Source organism: Rhinatrema bivittatum, chromosome 19, assembly GCF_901001135.1.
Source record: "Rhinatrema bivittatum chromosome 19, aRhiBiv1.1, whole genome shotgun sequence".
NCBI lineage: Eukaryota > Metazoa > Chordata > Amphibia > Gymnophiona > Rhinatrematidae > Rhinatrema > Rhinatrema bivittatum.
This window is the reverse complement of record NC_042633.1, coordinates 37005556-37019289: the sequence shown is the minus strand read 5'-3', so window position 1 is coordinate 37019289 and position 13734 is coordinate 37005556. Positions and strand designations below refer to the sequence as shown.

General features: G+C 43.0%; 1 long non-coding RNA gene across 2 annotated transcripts; it reads right to left on the bottom strand.

Annotated features, from left to right (window-relative positions):
- Positions 1 to 472: 472 nt before the first annotated feature.
- Positions 473 to 13256, bottom strand: LOC115081030. Of its 2 annotated transcripts, XR_003853715.1 has the most exons (4): positions 13145 to 13256; positions 11668 to 11767; positions 8938 to 9152; positions 473 to 1480 (listed from the first exon to the last, which is right to left on the bottom strand). It is a non-coding gene; the product is annotated as an uncharacterized LOC115081030 (long non-coding RNA). The 2 variants fall into 2 exon arrangements; XR_003853716.1 differs by lacking the exon at positions 11668 to 11767 and having other exon boundaries at positions 475 to 1480; positions 13145 to 13254.
- Positions 13257 to 13734: the final 478 nt, after the last annotated feature.

The window sequence follows — 13734 nt, the reverse complement described above, 5'->3', positions numbered from 1 at the left end:
GGGCACAGAGCCCAGGTGCCTGGTGGGTTAGGATAGGCACAGGCAGGCCCTGGTCTCAGCCTCAGTCTCATAACACAGGGAGTCAGGACATGCGCTCACTCATCCCCCCCCCAATAAATCAGGACAATTTTATTTTGGTATAAAGAGATCACAGTTTATTGAACCTAACCAAAGCCCCCAACAATACAACATGGAAACCTTAACGATAACAAACCTGCCCACCCCTCCCCCTCACACCCCAGCGTTAAAGCATTAACCCCCCCCCCCCCCCCCATCTCACTACCAAGGGCAAACCTGGCCTCAAGCTGTAGCCCCTCAGCTCCCTGGCCATCTGGTGTAGCAGCCCCTCCCGACATAAGCTGCCCCCCCATTGGACTCAGGTTTCCACCCTTAACCTCCCCTCAGTACATTCTCCATCCCTTCCTGCCAATAATTAAACAAACCCAACCCAATGTCTGATAAATGGATCCCATTCCCCTCTGAACAAACCCCTCCTCTCCACCCCAAGCCCAACCGGGATGCACCCAAAACCCCCCCTGCCCCTATCACCCATTTCCCAATTTGCTTATTCACTCGGGAACGCCCGACTTCCATAAAACCCTCAGCCTTGCACCAAAGTCGCACAATTATGTCCGAGCAGCCTAATGTGATTCTCAGCCAACGAATGAATATTTGGGATAAATTCTTGACGCAGGTCACCCAGTCCCTGCAAGATTTCCTCCCTGCATCCTCGCCCCCTAAGTGACTCAGCAGAATATCCACCCCCCAGGAATGGTAACAGCTCCTCCCCTTCCATTCCTCGTTTGCTGAACCAGGGCGACCTTCATTCTATTTTTGTGTTTTTATATAACAAAGTTTGGCGCAAGCCTTCACTCCAGTTTACAAACTTTACTTCTCACAACGCATGTTATAACAATTAACAGATAAACTTTGTTAACATTTAACTTAACTCACGGTAACAGGGTAAATATTTCCTTTTACTGATGGTGGGATGGTCCTATGTAACTTTACTACCTGGTAAGGTAAGTATTGGTTACTGTTCGACAATGGTAAATATGCATTTGTCCGAATTGTTTGGTGCATAGGTTTATCATCTTGACCTGTAGGGTTGAGGATTTTGTTAACCGATGCCTTCGTTGTAGGTTTGGTGAAATAGCCAGGTTTTAAGTTGTTTTTTGAATAAGTTCGTGTCATCTTGAAGCATTAGGTTTTCAGGTACCAAGCTCCATAGGCGAGGTCCGGCTACTGAAGCTGCTCCTTCCCTGATTGTAGCGAGGCTCGTAGTAGTTACTGATGGGAGGGCGAGCAGAGCTTTAGTGGTTGATCTGGTGCTGTGGGATATGGTTTTGGAATATCGTATTTAAACATTCCAGCTCTCCAGGTCGAGGTGCGCGACCTACGGCCGTCTCAGTGCCCAATGAACGAAAGAACAGCCCAGAGTTCAGATGCAGCCTCGCCTCCTAGGCCACCCTTAAGAGCTCTGCAATAGAAGAAAATACCAATCAATAACCCTTCACCCCAGCATTTCCCTCGTGCCCTTTAGATTGTTGCAGGCTGGTGCTCGTATTTATTATTATAACTTTTTTTTTTTAAACCCTCACATAAGACAGAAATGCCTTGGACTTCCACCTCCCTCTATCCTGTGCGCCCGCACCGGATATACCACATCCCGCGGCCGAGACTGCTGCCCCGATGCTGAAAGAATGCGAAGGATAATCTTTGGCTTCCCTCCCCGGCGCGCTCACCCCCATACAGAGCCCTCTGGGGAAAAACTGAAACCGGGTTAAAGGGCACCCGTTCCCAGGAACCAGAAAGGACCCGGGAACTAACGGTGCCTCCTCAGGTACTGCTTCAGAGTACGGACCGGGCAAACCCATGCAGGGGTAGCGGAGAAGGAGCCTGACTACCTGCCCTTTACCTTTCTGATCCGTTTTCAGTTGATAAGAGCAACAAGTTGTGGGTAATGCGCCACTGTCTGCGACAGCTTGGAAACCATGTCAGCTGTAGAGGAGCATCCTCAATACACCAATCTCATTACAGGCAAGGTTGAGAGCCTGGACACAGTGGAAGGGACGGCTCGTCGGGGACATCCTATATCACTAACTTCCCCATTTGTTTCATAATATCAAATCCCCAGCGGGCTTATCCAAGAACGCCTTCACTACGTGGAAATCTCTGGCTAGGATACTGATGGGGCAATTTAGGCAGCAGGGGAACATTATGTCTCTAAACAATACAGGAATCACATCTCTCCATCTCCTTTAAATTTTTGGAATGTGCCCAAATTTCATATTTTCTGCGTAGGCACTTACCTTCATATATGGTGGAGTTGTCCGGTAGTTACCTTATATAGGGACAAATTAGTGGAGTGGATCACCCAACTCTTTGGAGCAGAAACTACTCCAGACTTTCAGAACGTGCTTTTAGGAGAACCTTTGAGGGGACCGACAGCTCACTAGCAACGATTATGTCAACAAATACATAGAGCGGCTCCTTTAGAACTCGCCTGCAAAAGGAAACGTCCAGACCCCCGTTCCCTGCAAATTATAGGTCAACTACATAAACCATAGGAGTTAGAACATATTACAGCTATACGCTACAATTTGAATCTGTTTATCAGGATGTCAGGGGACCATTACTATCCTGGTGTATGACTCATAACAGTAGATAGGGTTCACATTCTAATAGTGTCATCTAGTTCCAGTGAGTATTAAAAGGTGAACCCCATCACAGGATGTCTTTTAAAAACTGGCTCTGGGTTACCTATAAAAAAGGAAGAGAGCAACTGCCAACACAGCCTGACAGGAGACCCTGTATCTATTCCTGTATAATGTTACCTATAAGAATGGAAGAGAACTGCTGCCAACACAGCCTGACAGAAGAGACCCTGCTTCTATTCCTGTATAATGTTACCTATAAGAATGGAAGAGACCCTCCATCTATTCCTGTATAATGTTCCCTATAAGAAACGAAGAGACCCTAAACATCTATTCCTGTATAATGTTACCTGTAAGAACAGTAGAGACCCTGCATCTATTCCTGTATAATGTTCCCTATAAGAAACGAAGAGACCCTGCATCTATTCCTGTATAATGTTACCTATAACAATGGAAGAGACCCTCCATCTATTCCTGTATAATGTTACCTATAAGAAAGGAAGAGAACTGCTGCCAACACAGCCTGACAGGAGAGATCCTGCATGTATTCCTGTATAATGTTACCTATAAGAATGGAAGAGACCCTCCATCTATTCCTGTATAATGTTACCTATAAGAAAGGAAGAGAGCCTGCATCTATTCCTGTATAATGTTACCTATAAGAAACGAAGAGACCCTAAACATCTATTCCTGTATAATGTTACCTGTAAGAACAGTAGAGACCCTGCATCTATTCCTGTATAATGTTCCCTATAAGAAACGAAGAGACCCTGCATCTATTCCTGTATAATGTTACCTATAAGAATGGAAGAGACCCTGCATCATGTTACCTAAAAGAAAGGAAGAGAACTGCTGCAAACACAGCCTGACAGGAGAGACCCTACATCTATTCCTGTATAATATTACCTATAAGAAAGGAAGAGAACTGCTGCCAACACAGCCTGACAGGAGAGACCCTACATCTATTCCTGTATACTGTTACCTATAAGAATGGAAGAGAGCCTGCATCTATTCCTGTATAATGTTACCTATAAGAAAGGAAGAGAACTGCTGCCAACAGCCCGACAGGAGACCCTACTTCTATTCCTGTATAATGTTACCTATAAGAAAGGAAGAGCCTGCATCTATTCCTGTATATGGTTACCTATAAGAAAGGAAGAGAACCTGCATAATGTTACCTATAAGAAAGGAAGAGAGCCTGCATCTATTCCTGTATATTGTTACCTATAAGAAAGGAAGAGACCCTGCATCTATTCCTGTATACTGTTACCTATAAGAAAGGAAGAGAGCCTGCATCTATTCCTGTATAATATAACCTATAACAAAGGAAGAGAGCCTGCATCTATTCCTGTATAATGTTACCTATAAGAAAGGAAGAGAGCCTGCATCTATTCCTGTATAATGTTACCTATAAGAAAGGAAGAGAGCCTGCATAATGTTACCTATAAGAAAGGAAGAGAGCCTGCATAATGTTACCTATAAGAAAGGAAGAGAGCCTGCATAATGTTACCTATAAGAAAGGAAGAGAGCCTGCATCTACTCCTGTATAATGTTACCTATAAGAAAGGAAGACAACTGCTGCCAACACAGCCTGACAGGAGAGATCCTGCATCTATTACTGTATAATGTTACCTATAAGAATGGAAGAGAGCCTGCATCTACTCCTGTATAATGTTACCTATAAGAATGGAAGAGAGCTTGCATCTACTCCTGTATAATGTTACCTATAAGAAAGGAAGAGCCTGCATCTATTCCTGTATAATGTTACCTATAAGAAAGGAAGAGCCTGCATCTATTCCTGTATAATGTTACCTATAAGAATGGAAGAGAGCCTGCATCTGTTCCTGTATAATGTTACCTATAAGAAAGGAAGAGCCTGCATCTATTCCTGTATAATGTTACCTATAAGAAACGAATAGAACTGCTGCCAACACAGCCTGACAGGAGAGACCCTGCATCTATTCCTGTATAATGTTACCTATAAGAATGGAAGAGACCCTGCATCTATTCCTGGATAATGTTACCTATAAGAATGGAAGAGACCCTGCATCTATTCCAGGATAATGTTACCTATAAGAATGGAAGAGAACTGCTGCCAACACACCTGACAGGAGAGACCCTGCATCTATTCCTGCATAATGTTACCTATAAGAAAGGAAGAGAGCCTGCATCTATTCCTGTATAATGTTACCTATAAGAATGGAAGAGACCCTGCATCTATTCCTGTATAAAGTTACCTATAAGAATGGAAGAGACCTGCTGCCAACACAGCCTGACAGGAGAGAGCCTGCATCTATTCCTGTATAATGTTACCTATAAGAATGGAAGAGCCTGCATCTATTCCTGTATAATGTTACCTATGAGAAAGGAAGAGAACTGCTGCCAACACAGCCTGACACAAGAGAGCCTGCATCTATTCCTGTATAATGTTACCTATAAGAAATGAAGAGCCTACATCTATTCCTGCATAATGTTACCTAAAAGAAAGGAAGAGATCCTGCATCTATTCCTGTATAATGTTACCTATAAGAAAGGAAGAGAGCCTGCATCTATTCCTGTATAAGGTTACCTATAAGAAAGCAAGAGAGCCTGCATCTATTCCTGAATGTTACCTGTAAGGAAGGAAGAGAACTGCTGCCAACATCCTGACAGGAGAGACCCTGCATCTATTCCTGTATAATGTTACCTATAAGAAAGGAAGAGAGCCTCCATCTATTCCTGTATAATGTTACCTATAAGAAAGGGAGAGCCTGCATCTATTCCTGTATACGGTTATTTATGAGAATAGAAGAGACCCTGCATAATGTTACCTAAAAGAAAGGAAGAGAACTGCTACCAACACAGCCTGACACAAGAGAGCCTGCATCTATTCCTGTATAATGTTACCTATAAGACATGGAGAGCCTGCATCTATTCCTGCATAATGTTACCTATAAGAAAGGAAGAGATCCTGCATCTATTCCTGTATAATGTTACCTATAAGAATGGAAGAGAGCCTGCATCTATTCCTGTATAAGGTTACCTATAAGAATGGAAGAGACCCTGCATCTATTCCTGGATAATGTTACCTATAAGAATGGAAGAGACCCTGCATCTATTCCTGGATAATGTTACCTATAAGAATGGAAGAGCCTGCATCTATTCCTTTATAATGTTACCTATGAGAAAGGAAGAGAACTGCTGCCAACACAGCCTGACACAAGAGAGCCTGCATCTATTCCTGTATAATGTTACCTATAAGAAATGAAGAGCCTACATCTATTCCTGCATAATGTTACCTAAAAGAAAGGAAGAGATCCTGCATCTATTCCTGTATAATGTTACCTATAAGAAAGGAAGAGAGCCTGCATCTATTCCTGTATAAGGTTACCTATAAGAAAGCAAGAGAGCCTGCATCTATTCCTGAATGTTACCTGTAAGGAAGGAAGAGAACTGCTGCCAACATCCTGACAGGAGAGACCCTGCATCTATTCCTGTATAATGTTACCTATAAGAAAGGAAGAGAGCCTCCATCTATTCCTGTATAATGTTACCTATAAGAAAGGGAGAGCCTGCATCTATTCCTGTATACGGTTATTTATGAGAATAGAAGAGACCCTGCATAATGTTACCTAAAAGAAAGGAAGAGAACTGCTACCAACACAGCCTGACACAAGAGAGCCTGCATCTATTCCTGTATAATGTTACCTATAAGACATGGAGAGCCTGCATCTATTCCTGCATAATGTTACCTATAAGAAAGGAAGAGATCCTGCATCTATTCCTGTATAATGTTACCTATAAGAATGGAAGAGAGCCTGCATCTATTCCTGTATAAGGTTACCTATAAGAAAGCAAGAGAGCCTGCATCTATTCCTGCATAAGGTTACCTAAAAGAAAGGAAGAGAGCCTGCATCTATTCCTGCATAATGTTACCTATAAGAAAGGAAGAGAGCCTGCATCTATTCCTGCATAATGTTACCTATAAGAAAGGAAGAGATCCTGCATCTATTCCTGTATAATGTTACCTATAAGAAAGGAAGAGAGCCTGCATCTATTCCTGTATAATGTTACCTATAAGAAAGTAAGAGAGCCTGCATCTATTCCTGTATAATGTTACCTATAAGAAAGGAAGAGAGCCTGCATCTATTCCTGTATAATGTTACCTATAAGAAAGGAAGAGAGCCTGCATCTATTCCTGTATAATGTTACCTATAAGAAAGGAAGAGAGCCTGCATCTATTCCTGTATGTTACCTACAAGAAAGGAAGAGAGCCTGCATCTATTCCTGTATAATGTTACCTACAAGAAAGGAAGAGAGCCTGCATCTATTCCTGTATATGGTTACCTATGAGAATGGAAGAGACCCTGCATAATGTTACCTAAAAGAAAGGGAGAACTGCTGCAAACAGCCCTACAGGAGAGACCCTACATCTATTCCTGTATACTGTTACCTATATGAATGGAAGAGCCTGCATCTATTCCTGTATAACGTAACCTATAAGAATGGAAGAGACCTGCTGCCAACACAGCCTGACAGGAGAGACCCTGCATCTATTCCTGTATAATGTTACCTATAAGAATGGAAGAGACCCTGCATCTATTCCTGTATAACGTAACCTATAAGAATGGAAGAGACCTGCTGCCAACACAGCCTGACAGGAGAGATCCTGCATCTATTACTGTATAATGTTACCTATAAGAATGGAAGAGAGCCTGCATCTATTCCTGTATAATGTTACCTATAAGAATGGAAGAGAGCCTGCATCTACTCCTGTATAATGTTACCTATAAGAAAGGAAGAGCCTGCATCTATTCCTGGATAATGTTACCTATAAGAAAGGAAGAGACCCTGCATCTATTCCTGTATAATGTTACCTATAAGAAAGGAAGAGAGCCTGTATCTATTCCTGTATAATGTTACCTGTAAGAAAGGAAGAGAGCCTGTATCTATTCCTGTATAATGTTACCTGTAAGAAAGGAAGAGAGCCTGTATCTATTCCTGTATAATGTTACCTATAAGAATGGAAGAGACCCTGCATCTATTCCTGTATACTGTTACCTATAAGAATGGAAGAGCCTGCATCTATTCCTGTATAATGTTACCTGTAAGAAAGGAAGAGACCCTGCATCAATTCCTGTATAATGTTACCTATAAGAAAGGAAGAGACCCTGCATCTATTATTGTAAAGTATTGCCTATAAGGGGTAAAAGTGCTGCCAAAACAGTGGAGACTCCTCCGCCTTGATTCAGTCTCCTCAGAAATTACAAAGCACTATGTAAAGTGGAGAAAAATAACCAGAGAGCATATGTCAGTCAATACAATAAAATGGCAGCTAATTTGGTTAAATTGAACTATTAACCAGTCTTTCCAGGAGCATAGAAAGTATATACATGGGTGCGTTTTATTTATATGCAAGTGTGTGTTGTAAGTTCATATTTATGGTGTGTGCATGTGTGACTGGTGCCTATATGTGTGTAGTATGTGCGCTTTGTATATATATTTACACTGTGTTTGTGTGTATATATCTATATATGTGTGTAGTATATGTGTGTGGTATGTATGTGCTTTGTATCTTTATGTATATTTACACTGAGTATATATAATATTTGTGTGCACACTTCCCTTCTATCTTGTCAATGATTGGTCCTCACTCCAAACTTTTTGTAGACCTTGAGTCTTGGGTGGGGGCATCAGCCTTTTCCCACTTTATAAAACTGCTGAATGAAATGGGGGTGGGGGTGCAAGAAAGCAGTAAGGTTGGCATATTTTGTCCCCTAAATAAGGTGGGGTTAAAGATGCTTGGGTGTTTGGTTCTCTTTTGCCTTTTAGCATCTGTGTTTGGATTCTTTGCTGACTCCCTGTATCTGTATCAGGGTTTTTATGATATTTGTATCCTCATCTGCTTTAGGATGGTTTTCTGGGAAATGGGCTCTCAGATCTGACAGTTAGTAGTGTAAGCAGAGGCCGTGTAGGACATTACACTTTTTTACTGGTTCTTGCATGTACAACCGACTGCAAACACAAACCCCCAGGATCAGATTCCCCTCCACTTCTCTTTACTGAACCTGGGGCCGGTTAACATGGAAGTGCAACAGAATCTGGGGCCATCCATTGCCTCGTCTGCTTTCAGCCAGGGCTTGAAGTTCATTAAACGTATTTTGAATCATTTTTATTTCCAGCCCAACACCATTTACAGGCTTAAAACTAGGTTTCACATGGGCAAATCTGCTTTACCCTCATTGTCAATAGGTTTTATCTACATTAAGTGCAGCATCTTACACAGACATGCTCAATTCACCTGTAAATGTTGATTTTAGAGCTTGAATGGTGATCTTTGCAGCGGTGATGGGGTATTTTAGTGCAGATGAACATGTGTAATGCAATCTGGTCAGGCCTCACATAGCTAATCGTCCCTCCTTTTACCCCAGTACTGTATGAGCTTTCCAGACCAATCAGCTCCCTTCTAAAGACGTGACCTGGATGCTCCCCAAAGCTCTTGTAGAATGATAATTCCTGTGTTGGTCCAAGAAAAGGTGTCACAGCTTAGGGAAAAGGCTATTATTCAGGACTAGAACACTACTTGTTCAAATATGTATTTATATAATTCTGAAATAACTCAAATGTTTAGTAATATATATGTTTGTATCCCTTTTATCTAATAGAATAGACAATACATAGAGATATATGTGTGTATGTGCATCAAAACTATGTCTTTGGCACAAGCACTTCCCACAGGACCTATCACTAAAGCATGAACATTGAGAACGGCCATCCACTGTTGCACCCGCAGATACTGGGGCCCCTCAGATCCAGCTATCTTCAGGCCAATATCCATTCTCCACTTCTTAGCTTAAACTACTCAAAAAAGTAGTAAGCACCCAACATACCAAACACTTTACAAAAACACATTCTATATCCATCCCAATTCGGATTTTGCAAGTTTGTCAGCACCAAAACAGTAATCTCCCTCACCACCAGTTCAGAGGTCAGTTCACAGGCCAGTCCTATATCTTAGCAATGTTGGACATCTCCGCAGCATTTGATACCACTCACAAGATCCTCATAGACAAACTAACCGAAATTGGTCTAACTGGCACGGACCTACACTGGTTTGTCTCATATCTAGACAGATAAAGTCAAAATAGGCAACAGCAAATCAGAACCTATCAAACTCACTCAAGGAGTGCCCCAAGGTTCATCTCTTCAACATCTACGTGCTTCCCATATGTAAACTTATCCTACCTAGGGCTCACACTTCATCTATGCAGATAACGTCCAAATTCTAATCCCTATCCCTGAATCTATCCCCAAATCACTCCATGGGAAACCCACCTCAATACTATCAACCAATTACTCACCCAAATGAACCTTGCCCTGAATACTTGCAAAACCAAACTCCTAATCATATCCCTCAAACTAAGTCAAATGACCCTTACTGACTTAAAACTCCACTGGCTACTCATAAGCTTTAGAATCTTACACAAGACTCTCACCATCATTCACAAAAGTATTCACAAACAGATCCCTATCAATCTTCCATGCCCACTCACTATCCACACCTCAAGACCTATCAGAGAAGCCTACAGGGATCACTATGCACCCTCCCAACCAAATCCACCTTTCATGCAGCCACCAGAGAACGAGCCCTCTGATAGCAGGGCCAAACATCTGGAATGCCATGGCTCCCTGATCTAAGACAAGAACCCTGTCTATTGATGTTCAGAAAAAAAAAACTCTACTAAACTGTTTCAACAAGCCTTCCCTTAATTCAGGGCCATCTCAATTATAAGATATTGCCATGCTGGGTCAGACCAAGGGTCCATCAAGCCCGGCATCCCAAGCATTCATATGATTGGAATTGTAATATCACCATCACTACATGATCTTCTCATAAGTCCAACTGCTTAAATCATCAAGAATTCATATACACCACATCCCCCCTAAGACTGCTGACACATCACAGGACTGCTATTTGATTATCAAAGTGCTAATTATGTTAGATTCATTGTTCAAAATGTTATATCATATCCTGTTCAATGTTATTTATATTTATCCTATCCAAATCCCAGTTCTTACTTCCTGTTATCTGTAAGACACTCATATGTTATGTCATCCCAAAGTTAATTGTAAACCAAAAAGATTAGTAACATTGTTACTAGAACTGCAGTACATAAAAATGTTAAATAAATAAAAATATGTGTACTAAAAAAATTAACACCCCTCCTACAGCAATGATTTCCTAACCATCCTTCAAGCATTCATCTTCTCCAAGATAGACTACTGCAACTCCCAACCACAACACTCAAAACCCTCCAAATGCTACAAATTTCCATTGCCAGAGTCCTCACAAACATCACTCCCATGGCTCCCAATGCAATTCAGAATCCTCTTCAAGAATCTTACCACAATACACAAGATCATACATAATCCAAACATACAATGGACAAACCCCTCCAACTTTCAAAAACCAAAAAGCCACAAGACCCGCAGACACTGAGACCCTACCAACACCCTCACCCAAGCTAACTCACCTGAACTCTACCAGGGAACGAGCACTATCAATTGCAGCACCCAACTGGAATTCCATGCACCAAGAGCTACATCTAGAACCCAACACCCAAAACGTCAACAGAAAACCCCAAACTGAAAACCTGACTGTTCGAACAGGCCTTTTCATATCCCCCCTTCACTACCAAGCCCTGAAATTAGAGCACCCTACAATACATGCCCTTGTATATAGTTCTCTGCCCCCTCACCAACCTACTTTACTGTACTTTGTTATAATACTGTTATCTGCCTTCCTTCTACTCATATTTAAGAGTCACCCGACTTTCTGTAATTCAAACCTGAAATACTTTAATTTAGCCTTTTAATGTTGAGATGTAGTTTCTCTCTTATGCTAATTTTCCATGTGTTTATACCTGTTCAATGTAAACCTATGTGATGTGCAAACAAATGTCTGTATATAAAAAAAGCTATTAAATTTAATCTTGTGATTATCTGTGGCACCGGGACAGACCTCACCCACCTCTTGCTCCTGCAGTAACCAGGCCAGCCGTGTGGTTCGCACTCGTCAGGAACCGGTGGAGGTATCAGAGAGCATCTCCATCAACACAAGATACCTGAATCTGCAGGAGAACAATACTCAAGGTCATCAACAGACATTCAAGCACCTTCGTCACCTGAAAATCTTACAGCTCAGCAAAAGCCTGCTCTGTATGATTGAGGTGGGAGCTTTCCATGGCTTGCCCAACCTGAGCACTCTGGAGCTTTTTGACAACCACTTGACCACTGTTCCCACTCAAGCTTTTAAATACCCTTCAAAGTTACTGGAGCTGTGGCTGAGAAATAACCCTATTGAAAGTATCCCCTCTTATGCTTTCAACCGTGTCCCATTCCTTCAGAGACTCGACTTGGGGGAACTTAAGAAGCTGGAGTATATTTCAGAAGCTGCCTTTGAAGGCCTTGTCAGTTTGAGGTATCTTAACTTGGGCACGTGCAACTTGAAAGATTACCCACCCTGACTGCATTGGTGAGGTTGGAAGAACTGGAATTATCAGGGAACCACCTAGAAATGATTCAGCCTGGCTTGTTCCAGGGCCTAACCAGCCTTCATAGGCTTGCAAGACCTCACACACAAGCTAAAGAATAGCGTCAGAGCCCTGCCAAATGCTTATAACCTTCTTTAGCTTGCAAGACCTGGCACACAACTTAACAGTGCTAGAGGACAAATCAGGCCCTGCCACACCAGCAGCAGGGCTCTAACACCATCCTGCTGCTCCCCTAGAGTCAGAACAGTGCTAGAGGACACATCAGGCCCTGCCACACACCAGCAGGGCTCTAACACCATCCTGCTGCTCCCCTAGAGTCAGAACAGTGCTAGAGGACACATCAGGCCCTGCCACACACCAGCAGCAGGAGTCTAACACTCTGCCAAAGTGCTTAAGGCTGGGTGGTCCCAGGTCCACCAGCAGAGATTAAGCATTTTAAGCAGGGCTCTGTCAGGTCTGATTTGTTCTCTAACACTATATTAAGTTTCCTCTCAACTCTTGTCAGCCCCTGTCCATCTGATTGACTCCACTGCTCCCATTTTCCAAACTGGCTCCCTGGCTACAAACACTCTCTGGAACATCAAAGGTCCAAAGGCTCTCAGTTATAAAATTTCTCCACTGGTTTCCCTTGTGGGATTCAAACCCTCATTGGGCTGGCAGGGAGGCACCAAGCCCAACCAGTGAGTGCTGAGCCTGGCTTTTCCCCTTGAAGCTTAGCCTTTATTTCACAGACCTCTTCTCTCCCTGCCATAAGTCCTAACAAACCAAAAAAAAAAGAGTGTCCCAAAACAGGCCAGCAAAGAATTTAAGTGCAGCCCTGCTGCCCTCTCTGCCTCCTCCCTCCTATCTCTGCTCTCTACCACACTCCCCAGAAATACCTCCACCCAATTGGCAGCCTTGGAAATAGTTCATTAGCAATAAAAAAAAGGGAAGGTTTTGAATCTGCACACTCACCTTCTCTGGTACCAGGGTTTCAGTCCTTTCTCCCACAGTAAAGCAGTCCTCAGCAGCATCAGGCAGCCGGGTCCCACTCCCTCCTCTCCAGTACCTGGAAAGAGACTTGAAATGCTTTGGTTTGGCTCCTTTTTTTATAGGATGGAGACTCCTCCCCTGCTGGCCAGGGATTGGTTCCCAAGGCCCCACCCTCTCCCTCCCACATCTGTGTCTCAGGTTTCTCCGATGCTTCAGGGGGGAAGGAACCAGCCCGACTGACTCTGTGTCACTTGGTATTTCTTCCCCCTTCCCTGCAGATTTTTGGTTCCGGGGAGTTTTTGTTTCTGGGGTTTTGACCTACCTCCCTGGACTGTATACTGACCCCGTCACACACCTCCCCACTTTTTCAGGAGTCTTGCCCTTCCCCCCTCCCTGAACAGGAAGTCAGCATTTCCATGTTTCTTTCCCATAAACTTTTTCCTTTCAAAATCCCACCAGCCCCTTCCTGATTATTGTGATCCCATCTTGCCTCCCCCCCACCTCCATAAAGATATCTTTACCAGGAGCACCACAGCCTCCCAGGATCCACCGGTGGCTCAGGGCTCAGAAGG